General features: G+C 43.2%; 1 long non-coding RNA gene across 1 annotated transcript in view; it reads right to left on the reverse strand.

The window, feature by feature from the left end:
* Positions 1 to 11829, reverse strand: part of LOC113744105 (uncharacterized) — a 33321-nt gene extending 21492 nt beyond the window's left edge. The window contains exons 1-2 of the long non-coding RNA XR_003461292.1: positions 11727 to 11829; positions 11436 to 11557 (exon numbers count right to left, since the gene is read on the reverse strand). This is a non-coding gene — a long non-coding RNA (uncharacterized LOC113744105). The remainder of the gene's footprint in view (positions 1 to 11435; positions 11558 to 11726) is intronic.
* Positions 11830 to 12125: the final 296 nt, after the last annotated feature.

The raw sequence follows: 12125 nt of genomic DNA on the forward strand, positions 1-12125 counted from the left end.
TGACGAATCCCGGGGTCTGTTTACAACGTCTTGACCGCTCGTTCAGTGTTTCCAGGTCTCTCAGTTAACTCGGAGAGCGTCATAGCGGTTAGAAACGACCCAAACATCTGGAGATAAACTCCTGGTTGTGATGAATCAGTGCAGTCTTTGTGACTAAATCTTGACCCTTGAACCACAAGGAGGAAAACTCGTGTCTACTGCATCGAGGCCTCCGTCAGCACATCCTTCTCTCCTCTGGTGAAAGTTTGTCAGTTTATTTCTCAAACTGTGTTAAGCGACAAACAAACCCCAGAATGAAAAGTTAACCCAAATTTTTCCGTCTTTTGGTATATTCATGTTACCTATTTCAGGAGGCGGACGCATCTCTAAATCACTCCTACGATACCTCGGTGAGACTTTTTTTGTTTGTTTGTTTGAAAAAAAAAAAAAGTATGATGAAACCACGAAACAATGCGCGTCAACACGAAACGTGGCGACACATTTCTTGAAGGTAAGCAATTTCCATGCACGTTAAGAGCTTAGCATCGACGACGACGCGGCGCTATTCATATCAGTTTACCATTATGATGCAAATGATAACAGTGGTGCCTGGCTCTCTCTCTCTTTTCTTCTGCACTTTTACTACGAACAACACGGCACACTATAGTACAGATGCACACCTACATTACGGTGCACACACACACACACACACACACACACACACATGATAGAATTCACCCGGCTCCATTGCTTATCCCCTTTGTTTGAGCTGATTGGATCTGTGGCGATCACATGTTTACCCAGAGCGCTATCTCTTTGAGAAACCTCCGTCACGGGTAGCGGAGAGTAACGTTCGCCTCTTTTTGTGTTTTCCTTTTATTTTGGAGACGGGCACGCACGCACGGTCTTTATGTATATATGCTAATAGGCTGGCTAACACCGTTTCACACTGTTTGTTTCTGAAAATGATGCAACTTGCCAGACATCCGTTTTTCTGCTGATGTTCACGTTTTTTCTTTTTTCTTTCTTTCTTTCTTTCTTTCTCAGGGCGGGCATTTTACAGAGAGAGAGAGAGGGAGAGGGAGAGGATGATGAAGGAGGAGGAAGGAGGGGAGGGAGGCGTGTGTTCAAAATCCACAAAGGTTTTGTAATAAATGCATCGACGACAATAAAAACAAAAACATTAAAGGGAGAAAAGACGTGTTTCTGTGTTAAACAATTAGTGCTGCAGCATTAGAGCCGATCAGGAGGAGACAAAGGCTCGGCAGCAGCAGGGGTTTACCCCAGACACAAAGACACAAAGACAGATGCTCTGCAGCCCAGCCAAGCTACAGTACCACACTAGCTTCCACTGGAAGCATGTCCACAATGCAGCCGTCTGTAGGTGTGTAATAGTAGAGCGTTGGTGTGTGACGCGTCGGTCTACATGATCTGCTCTCAAAAGCTAAACGATCACTCGCTGTTAACCTTTTAAAGCAACGTTGTTCAACTTTTCTGTCATAAACGAACAGATTTTTAAATCCTGTTGATGTTACGCTGACTTGTAATCAGGTGAATGGTGTCTCATCTGTTCTCACGCTATGTAACGAGAAGTACGAAGTCACACAGCAGCAACTATTTCACTGATTCTGGTGAAACTGGATCATATTTTATGGAGAAAATGTTTTCTGGTTTTCCTCTCTGATGTCCTCCGGCTGCTCCGCCTCAACTCTCTGAGATTTACAGAGTTTCCTGATGGACAGTGAAGTAAACTGTAGCTGCTGTTAGCTCAGTTTGTTAGCCGGGCCGCCCAGACTGTGCGCTCAGAGCACCGGGAAGAAGAAGAGGAGGTTTACAGGAAATGCTGACGGGAAGCAGAGCTGGTGTCGTGCCAGAACAGGAGCTGGGGCAAGTGGACAATGTAACCAGGCTCAGCAGCCTCTATGGACATAATGGCAGAGGAGAGGAGACTGAAGAGGACGTTGACGGAGGAAGCTAAGAAGAGAAAAGGGAGAGAGTGAGTGAGCAAGAAGCCGCCGGAAAAGAGTAAATCTGGGACTGACAGAGTTTCCCGATCGACAGTGAAGTAAACTGCTGACAACTGTAGCTGCTGTTAGCTCAAAAAAAAAAGCTCCTCTTCTATCTGTCCTTTCAGACCCAGGGAGTCGGTGAATGTTGATGGAGAGTGGAGCCAGCGTCATGCCAGAACTGGAGCCGGGCAAGCGGGACGTTGACAGAAAGAGCTAAGAAGACATGGCAGTCGGAAGAATTGTTTTAATTTTCACTGGACAAAATCTGAGAAGTAACTTGGTCAGACAAATGTAGTGGAGCAGAAAGTACAATGTTAAGTAGAATTTGTTAATTTGAGGTACTTGTACTTCAAGATTTAGGCACATCTACTTCCTAGCCACACATTGTGTTGATGTGATTTGCTATAAAGCTTCAGCAGCTTGTGTGGTCACACACACTCTCCTTTCAGGTCTTGCTCACCATGTATATATGTGTGTGTGTGTGTGTGTGTGTGTGTTTGTGAGTGTGTGAGGACCCCCCCCCCCCCCCCCCCTCATGGTGGCGTCTACTCTGTACATTCGACTCAATGGCTCCAGTGTTCATATGTGTGTGCGTCTGCATGTGTGTGTATGACTGCGGCACTTAACCCTGTGACCGGTTGTGGAATGAGCTCCACAGAAATAGCCGCTGAGCCTCTTGCCCTCCACCCCCTCCTCCTCGTTGCACCGTCGTGGTGTGTGTTACCACCCCAGGAGAGGCCGACAAGCTCACGCACACACACACACACACACACACACACTCGTGCACACAAGCACTCTGTCTTGTGTGCCTCCAAGACAGAGATGGTGACGGCGTAAAGCTTCATGTTTAGACTCTGCGTCTTTGTTCCTCCCTGATGGTGCCTCCTCTACCTGCATATGAGGGAGGAAGTCTCCGCTGTTTCCACTTTAAAGCCAGGAAGTGTTTGATTCCCTCAGTTTCCCCCGCTGACTAAAAGCCCATTTCATCTTTCTCTTTCTCCAAAAAAAAAAAACCACAGAGTGACACAACACTATTATGCCGTCCGTCTGCAACCCCCCTTTCTTATGCCCTTTGATTTGTTTCATTCGGCCTCGTTGTCACACACTTGTTGCACGTACACAACAGAATCACCTGCCGCGGCCCCCCAGGTGTGTGTCGAATGATGTTGAGTAAGGGCGGCGCTGAGGGTCACGCAGGTGGGGATGATGGTTCCCACAGTTTGAACCCTTAAATAACGATTTATTCCACCTTAAAGACAGCCTGTGACCCCTGTCTCTTAATTTTACCTTTAAAGGAGCTCCTTACTGCAAATCTATGGTGTATTTTAGTGTATTTTTTCATATTTAAAAGGTGCAGTATATTGGATTTAGTGGCAGTGTAGCTGCTGGTTGTAACCCCCTCGCCTCACCCTCTGTGAAAGTCCGGACCAGGCTAGTGTAGAAATGGAGATTCAACATGGTGGACTCAGAATATAAAGTAGACATAAAAGGTAACAAAAACATAATGAGTGCACGAGAGAGAAAATACAGCCTCTTAAATCTGACAGGCTGGAACTTTTTTATTTAATTTTCACTGAAACAAATGTGGAAATTTTCAAAGGATTTAAACAGTTTTACACAGATTTCAAGTCCAAAAATTGTGTTTTCTGTTAACCAACACACTGATGTCTATAGTTTACTGATGTTGGCTCTGAAATTTGATTGACTATGCACCAGAAAAACCTCAATTCACCTGGATTTATTTGCTATTATCACAGATAATAGCAAATAAATTCAAATTGTCACTGTAGTAAAAATAAAATAAGAAGAATAAAATGAAACATTTCTGGAGGAAACTTGGAGGCACATGTACATATTTCTCATGAATGCATAGAAAATATACTAACTATACTCTCCCTTCATCTTCAGCCTCCACAAACGCACTGACTGCACCTGAAGGATGACGGAGGAGGAGTGACGGAGCGGAGATTCCTGTCTTAAAGGTAAGTAGGTATCAGACTTCCTCTCTTCACTCCTAAAAACAACCCTCGATTGATGCCATTAGCCCCAACCTCCGACCTACACCTCCACGAGGTCGCGGGTGTCACCTCCTCGACGGGCCGACCCCACCTCCCTGCCGAGGATGGCTGCTTATCTGCCAAGCAGCATGTGGGTCAAAGAGCCGTCAGACTGCGGCGAGCTGGCTTCGCGTGGGTGTTTTGTATGTATTTGAGTAAACTGATACGCGTGTGCGTGACGTTTGAGGCGGGCCAGAAAGGACGTCGTCGCTCAGATAAGACATAAAAAATGAGTCGGGCCATGTGAGACCAGGCCAGTTACAGCAGGGGTCATGTGGGGTCAGCGCCACGGCAACAGTGGCGGTCTACCACACCTCCTGTGAAAGGCTCATGTTAGTATGTGGCCTGTCAATCTACCTGGCAGCCACAGAGAGGATGCCGGGACTGAATGATTCAGAAGCATAGTTCTGATTTGACTTCGAAATGCGTCCGGTAACATCGACGCTGTAACCCAAATGACATTCCTCAACCCCCGGCCTTGTAACTGAGGTTACTTTTGTGTGATGTGAACTGAATTGAGTCGAAGAAAGTCCGCTCTCTTCCAGGAGAAATCCAATCCCGATGTGTAATTCAAGAACACGCCGTCTGCAGAGAGGACGTCTATCTGACTGGCAGGGAAAAGGGCACGCTGGTCTCAGGTAAGGCTGCTGAGACATAAATCATAATGCTGCCACGTTCACACGGCGGACTGGGCTGATTTTGGTTTATTACATCTTGGATCTTATGTTCAGAATTTTGACAATCACTCCTGTCAGTAGCTAACTAACTCAAGTACCTTAAGTATGAATTCAAGGTACTTTCAAGGATTCAGCTTTAGTTACTGGTTACTTTTCCAACCATCTCCAAATTTGATGACATCCTGAAGCAACATGGGAGTCGTTGTTCTCTTTGTTAACTGTCTGACGTGACTCAGGCAGTTTATTCATCTTACATCTTGTCCAGTCGTGAACTTTCTTCCTCACCTGTCTTTACCTGGAAGTTACAGCAACGACAGGCAGGAAGGAATAAAATAAAATTGCAGATTTTCTCTCTGCATAGTGCCTTTCTAGTTTATTCACCCATTCATAAACTGAAGACAGAGGCTGCCATGCAAGATACCAACTGCTCATGAGAAAGTAACTAATCACATGAACACGTACTCACACACTGATGGCATATTTGCGGTTCAGTATCTTGCAGACTGTTGGAGCCGGGGATCGTACCGCCGAGCTTCTGATTAGTGGATGATCCGCTCTGCCTCCTGAGCGGCAATGTGAGTACACGACTCACATTGTGAGTATTTTTTTTAGACATTTTAATGCAGAGATGTTACATATTATCTCTGAATACTTCCTCCCTCACTGGTCGGTAGTAGTAACATTGTACTCAATAAGTTAACGGCTGAGATCTGGCAGCAGGGAACACCACCTAAACAATGTCTGAAGATGATCTGGGTTATCGTAGAAGATAAAACACTGTCCACTGATCTATTATAGTCTACAGGCAGATTCTCCTGTTTTAATGTTGTCTCATCATACTTGCCGTAGGTGTGTGGACAAGTTCTACGTGGCTTCTGACCTCAGCGCCTCTCAACTACTTTTTCTTCCTCACCCCAATAAAATGAACAAACTGCTAACAGCTTGATTCCACCGGACAAGGCCTGTAGTCAATGCTTGTGATTCCAACAGAAGCAACTTCTCCGCAAAGAATGCACGGCTGGTTTATTTATTTATTGTTTTTTATGAGTCCCGACCAGCAGCGTCAAGCAGCACAGAGCAGATCGAGTTGCCGATTGAGAAAAGGCACAGAGAATCCGGTTAAACCTTCAAAATAAAACTTGAACCATCGTAAAAACACTTGACTATGTAGCCTACTACCAAAGCAACGCTGCATCGAGCCAACAGACCCGTGCCCGGTGGAAAGACGTAATGTTTCTATTAAAAGTGACTGCCCGTTACAAGCTGAAACAGGCCCAGACAACATTTTCTCCTCCTGTGTCCTTCCTCTTTTAGTTTTGACTTCTTTGGCGTCTTTCAAGACTCCAAACTTCCCAATTCTTCTCGCAAGCCGAGCTCTCGTTTCTCTTCATCTCCCGATCTGTGAGTAATGGACTATTCATGTCTTTGTTTCTCAAGGTATTCATAGCAATTTATCATTCATGCAGTACGTCGTGCGACATACAATGAAATGTGATCCCACGGTATATATGTACAGCTGGGCTCCATTCACTGGGAGTTTCGTTTTCGCCCTCTCTCTCTAACCGGACAGGGCAGCTCTTTTGAATTCAGTTGCATTTGTCATTTAGTAATCTTCTTAATATTGCGCTCATTTTTAATATATTTTGGCATCCAACAGACGGCACGCAGCTGAATTTCCTGATCCAATTTCTCCCCCCCCAAAAAATATTATTAAGATACCCCGAGTTCTAAACTTGCTGCGTGCAGATGACACTATTATTGCACTGATATTTCTCAGCCTAATGAAATCTGCTCTGCCTCGCACCGATGGAACACTGTTAACTTTGATCTCACAATTAAGTCTCCATGAACAGCTAATAAAGCATAATCTGCTCTGTATCTGCTTGTCTGCGCCAGAAGCACAGAAAGCCTTTTAGCATATCTACGTCGCGGCGTCTTGACTGACACTTTGTTGCTCTCGGGCTGAAACACTGACTTATTTTTATCACGCCCCAGATAATACAATCAAGTATTAAAGGAGTTAAAAATCAAACTGGATCTGCATCGGTTGAGTGGCAGATGAGTGGCAGATGCCTGTGGGGTTTCTAGTCATTCAATCTCTTTCTTCCCTTTTTCATCCATCTCCCTCCACTTCTCAGCAGATAGGCTGACATCCATGAATACAAAAAAGAAGGCCTGCTTTTGTTGCAGTTTTCTCAACAGAGGTTGGTCCTTTTTTTGTTGCTGGGGATATTTGGGGATATTCAGGGGTGGAAGAAGTATTCAGATCCTTTACCGGAGTAAAAGTACTAAGAACACGCTGTAAGAATACTCTGTTACAAGTAAAACCCACGTGAGTATACACAGGAAACTGTACTTTAAAGTATCCTCTGATACTGTTATACATATTATGTCATTAGATTAGTCTGAGGTGGAGCTCAAAGTGACACAACCCACAGTTGAAACGTCTAAATTCAACAAATCTTCACACTTCAGAGGCTGGAACCATGAAATATTTGACCGACGTGCAGGATCTAGCGGCATCTAGTTGCTGATTACAACCCTCTCACCTCACCCTTAGCATTTAAGGACTTGGCCAGTTTGTCTGTCCTGGGCTACAGTGGAAACATGGTGGACTCACGTGGAAGAGGACCCACGGTGTCTGTAGATATGAAAGGTTCATTTTAAGATGATTAAACACTAATGAAAACAGAGTTATGAAGATTATATTCTGTAAATAACCTTTAAATATCTGCATATGAATGCAGAATCTTTTGGCACCGGGGGCGTTGTGTTTATAGTCTGAGTGGTTTGGACCAATCATGTTCAAGCAAGCTCGCTGGTTGCAAACGTCCATGTGGAGGTGGGATGCGTTGGCTGAAACCCATCAGCTATCATCATACGACAATTTAGGTTTTTATTAGATTTTTATTTCACTTGCATCTGCATTCATATGCAGATATCTGTTCATAGAGATTAGCAGAAATGTGAGGAAGTCTTGGCACGGATATACCGGAAACCCGGAAACATTGGCCGTTGCCCTCAGAGGCCGATAGGTTCTGAGATAGTCGATTATGAATGACAGAAAATTAAATCTGTACTTGTATAAACTTTTGGGTAGAACATGAAATATGATGTTTTATATGATCTTCATATGTTTTGTAAAGTACCTAAAGCTGTCAAAAAGTCTCTGAAGGTTCTTAAGTCATCCAGGTCATCTTTCTTTGAGATTAGTTCGATCTGGGGCAACTGGACTTTGTTTGTAGGCATCCGTGAAGACGTTTCACATCCAACTGTAGAAGCCTCTTAAGATAAGAGGTGAAACGTCTTCACAGATCCCTACAAACAAAGTCCAGTTGCTCCAGATTTAACTCGTCTCACATAGAGCTGGCAAAGTAAGTAGTGGAGTAGAACCTCAAATTTGTACCCAAGTGCAGTATTTGAGTAGATGTGGATTTATCTAAATCTTTCATTTAATAAATGCAAACATACTCACGACATCACCGTCCTCTTGATAGCTTTGGCGGCAACATGCGTAAACTCTGATCTGACTTAATGACGGGCCACAACACAGTCCAGAGATTTCTGCTCTGTGATAAGACCAATCAAAGGAGAATTGCTGCCTTTTAGTTTTGGGATCTACTCCTCAAAAAGAAATGACACTGGCCTGAGCGGACAGACGGTAGCAGTTTGGTGCTGCATGTCGGCGATTGATAAGGAATGTTTTCCACATGAGTTTAGGTACTGATTGTGGCGCAGTATTTTTGTTCCTCTCATCTTAAAAACTCAGAAGTTGATGTTGCGAGGACGCAAGCCAAATCTGTTAAGCCTTTTTTTTGTGTGTGTGTTGATGTATATGTTTGATATATACTGAACTATACAGTTACAGCAACAGTTCACATGCAGTTTACGGTTTTCCTTTAGGTGGGGGCAAACCTCGACGCGTGCTTCTCTTTTTGATCATCAGACGTTCAGGTTTGTAATCATCAAGAGGAAGACTCTACCAAGCTACCACAGTGCCTCGCCGGTGAGGTCAAAAGGTAACACTTCAATCAAATCCTTATTGTACAACTCCAGTCGCAAGAACAACAGCACTTTCTCTGTCGCACTTTTCATCTTACACCTGTTGTTTTGGTTGGAAGAAATACTTTGAGGTCAGGCACATCTAACAATAACACGGTGTGTTTTCATGGATAACAGTTTGCGATGGATATGTTTGTGAAGGAACAGAAGCAGATAAGATTATAGTGTCTAATGAGCAGCGGCCTAAGTGCGTCGTGATTTTATGTTTGAGCTCGGGTCTCGGGGATTCGGATGGAAATGTTTGAGAATTGCAACTGGCATTTGAATAAGTGCGTTTGGAATTATTATTTATCAGGTTATCTGTAATCACAGTGACTCCTGCCTGCTATGTATAATGTCCTAATGTGTTTTAGTTGGCTACAGAAAGGGTTTTCTATCAGTCTGTGTGTTTAGCCAACATCTTTGATCATGAATAATCCTCTGAGGGCTCCGCAGGACAAAACTGGACCCCAAGAAAAAGGAAAAAAAGGGTAAAGTATTTAATATTTCTGCTTTAATTTAATTCATAGTTCCATTCACTTATAAGTTAAGTCAGTCTCCATAAGTCCCCATGTTCAAATGTCCAACTTCACAGCAGAAATAAACATGCTTACAGCCTGGTACAAAAAACAGTTTTGGTCTCTGTAGCTAATTTCCCCGTTCATGACAACTGTACTGAGGGTGAATTTATATACAACTCACCTGTTCAGGTTATATTAAGGCTTAAAGTTATGTTAAAAAAGAGGTTACATCTGGGGTAATTGGAAAACAAATTGACAAATAATCCTGAACTCAAAGTTCCCTTATCAACCTTTTCCAGAGCTTTCAACCACATCTCGTTTTTTTTTAAGAAGAAGCTGATTTATTTATTTTTCTGTCAAATTTGAGTTCAACTTCAACCTTGGTATTATTTTGTCTGAAATTAGGTGGAAAGTCAAAACTGAATAACTCGTCAGGAGACTGCTGCTGTTATTTACCTGTGACAGCTGTTATGGGGGTTGTGGCTGGATGAACTACATTTTTTAAACCCATGATGCATCTGCTTTTTCAAATAAAGTTGTAGTAGACCACATTAGGACATAATCTTAGTGTTTAAAGGGATGTTTTAGACCAATCTTAGTACATAAAAAGATAAAAAAAAATAGACAGTGAAAATAGCTTAAATCCAATGTGTCAGTCTCTTATCATTAGTAATGAATGTAAATTATATCAAACTGGATCGTTTGATAACATTTTAAAGGTCCAGTGTGCCAAATGTAGGGCGGCTATTTACAGTATGTGACAGAAATGGAATATAATATGCATAAGTCTGTTTTTATGAGCGTATAAACACCTGAAAATAAGAATCGTGATGTTTGTGTTCCCTTACGGAGTCCAACATCTTGAACTGTTATGTTACTACAGTAGCGCAGAACAGACAAACTAAACACCGGGTCGTGACTCACCTTTGCATGGTGAGGTGAGGGGGTTGTAATCTACAAACCCGGTCCTGTAACACTTCTATGAGAAAAATCTGGACACTGATAAGTGTCTGTTCTCTTGAACAAAAGTCATAAAACTGCACGATCGAGCCGTTTTTTCCCGAAACAATCTGTAACTTTCATTCTGCTTAGTCTCGAAACAATATCCCGACCTTTCATCAGATGCGTTGACTGCGTCAGACTGTATTTAGCCCGAGAGCACCTTCTCGTCTATCTCCCTCTGCCCCGCGGAGCTTCTCTCTTCTCTTTATCAATTCTTTTTTAAACATCAGCTTTTCAAAAAAAAAAAAGCTGTTCGGGGTGCGATGTGAAAGGAAGGGGAGTTTGAATATTCTGAAAGCTTTTCCCTTTTAAAGACAGGCCTACAGCATCATCTGCAATTACACTATTCGTTGTCAAAATATGTTTGCATATTCAATATTAAGAAGAAGGGGGGAAAAAAAAAACCTGCTGGATGTGGCTTAATTTAAGCAGCCTCATAGGCGACATGCAAACTCTTTAACAATGTGCTGGGGAGAGATACCTTATTAGCCTTATTATCATTATTCCTCCTGATCAGTCTCCTCCACCAGATTGTTGTCCTTCACCTAACTTTCCTCTTTATCGTGTAGACACAGACCAAATAAACTCTGCAGACGCCTGTGGCTCTCTGCTGAGACAGAAAGTTGGTCGGTTGTGAAAATAAAATTAGGAGACCACTGATGCCAGGACTGACTGAGGAGTGGGCTATGTTCTGACAGGTGTGGTGTCGACCGAAAGGCAAAGATGTTTTGAATTAATGAGGCCAGGTGACGGAGGGGGAAAAAAGGGAGCAGGAGCTGGAGCCAACACTCTCGCCTGCAGTTTACTGGAGACCTGGTGTGCTTCTTATTTAAATTACTGCCCTTGATCTCGCTGATCACTAAGGCTATAGGCTACTTAATTAAAACTAACAAGCAGTGCATTAACACCCTGCCGGCACGCTGACACCGTCAACCTGGTTATATGTAAGCAGCACCCCCGAGGAGACGGGTGCAGGATTCCAGATGCAGGTGAAGCAGACGGTTGATTTAAAATGCCAAAAAATAAATAAATAAAGAAAGATGGCAGGTTTGTGCATCCTGATTGAAGGCATTTCTCACTGTTAGAGGGTGAAGAAGGACTGTGTGTGTGTGTGTGTCTGTGCACACCCTCAGAATAAAGGCAACATACCCGCCAAGGAAGGCCAGCCTTGAGCTTTATAGACGGGCTGCTTTGATCAGAAAGGCCGGTTCATCTTCACCTTCTCGTCGGACGTCGTCGCTGGATGCTTGTGATGCCGTGTGGCGGCTTCTCTGAAGAGACAGAAAGGAAAGGAAACATGTAATGAGTAAGCCAAGGTGTGTCCGTTTTAACCATGTTTAACCCCTTAAAGGTCCAATGTGTAAGTTTTACTGGGGCTCTGTTTACAGAATATGGCAGAACTGAAATATAATATGCTTTTCCTAAAGAGTGTAAAATCACCTGGAAATCTGAATATTTCTGTTTTTGTTGCCTTGAAATCAACAGAGATCTTCCACCACGTTGAACCACCAGGTTTCTACAGGAGCCTAGAATGGACAAACCAAACACCGGAGCGGAGAGGGTGATGCGATACGCTAGATGGCGCTATAACCTCCTCCCTGCTCCTTAAAATATTTACCTCCTTTGTTTCTCCTCTGGCAGCTTTCAGCTCGTTTAAAATCATTTTTATTCGTCACTTTCTGCTCCTTCACGTGTATATCAGCTTCATTCAAGATGTATGATGTTTACACAGTCAGATATTCAAACCCAAGAACTCCAGCTTTCATTTTTGGATCATTTTCATTCACATATTTCAATTGTTCAACCAGATATAGTTAAAACAAAAGTTATGTGGAGATT

The sequence above is a fragment of the Larimichthys crocea genome, chromosome XX (assembly GCF_000972845.2).
Source record: "Larimichthys crocea isolate SSNF chromosome XX, L_crocea_2.0, whole genome shotgun sequence".
Lineage (NCBI taxonomy): Eukaryota > Metazoa > Chordata > Actinopteri > Sciaenidae > Larimichthys > Larimichthys crocea.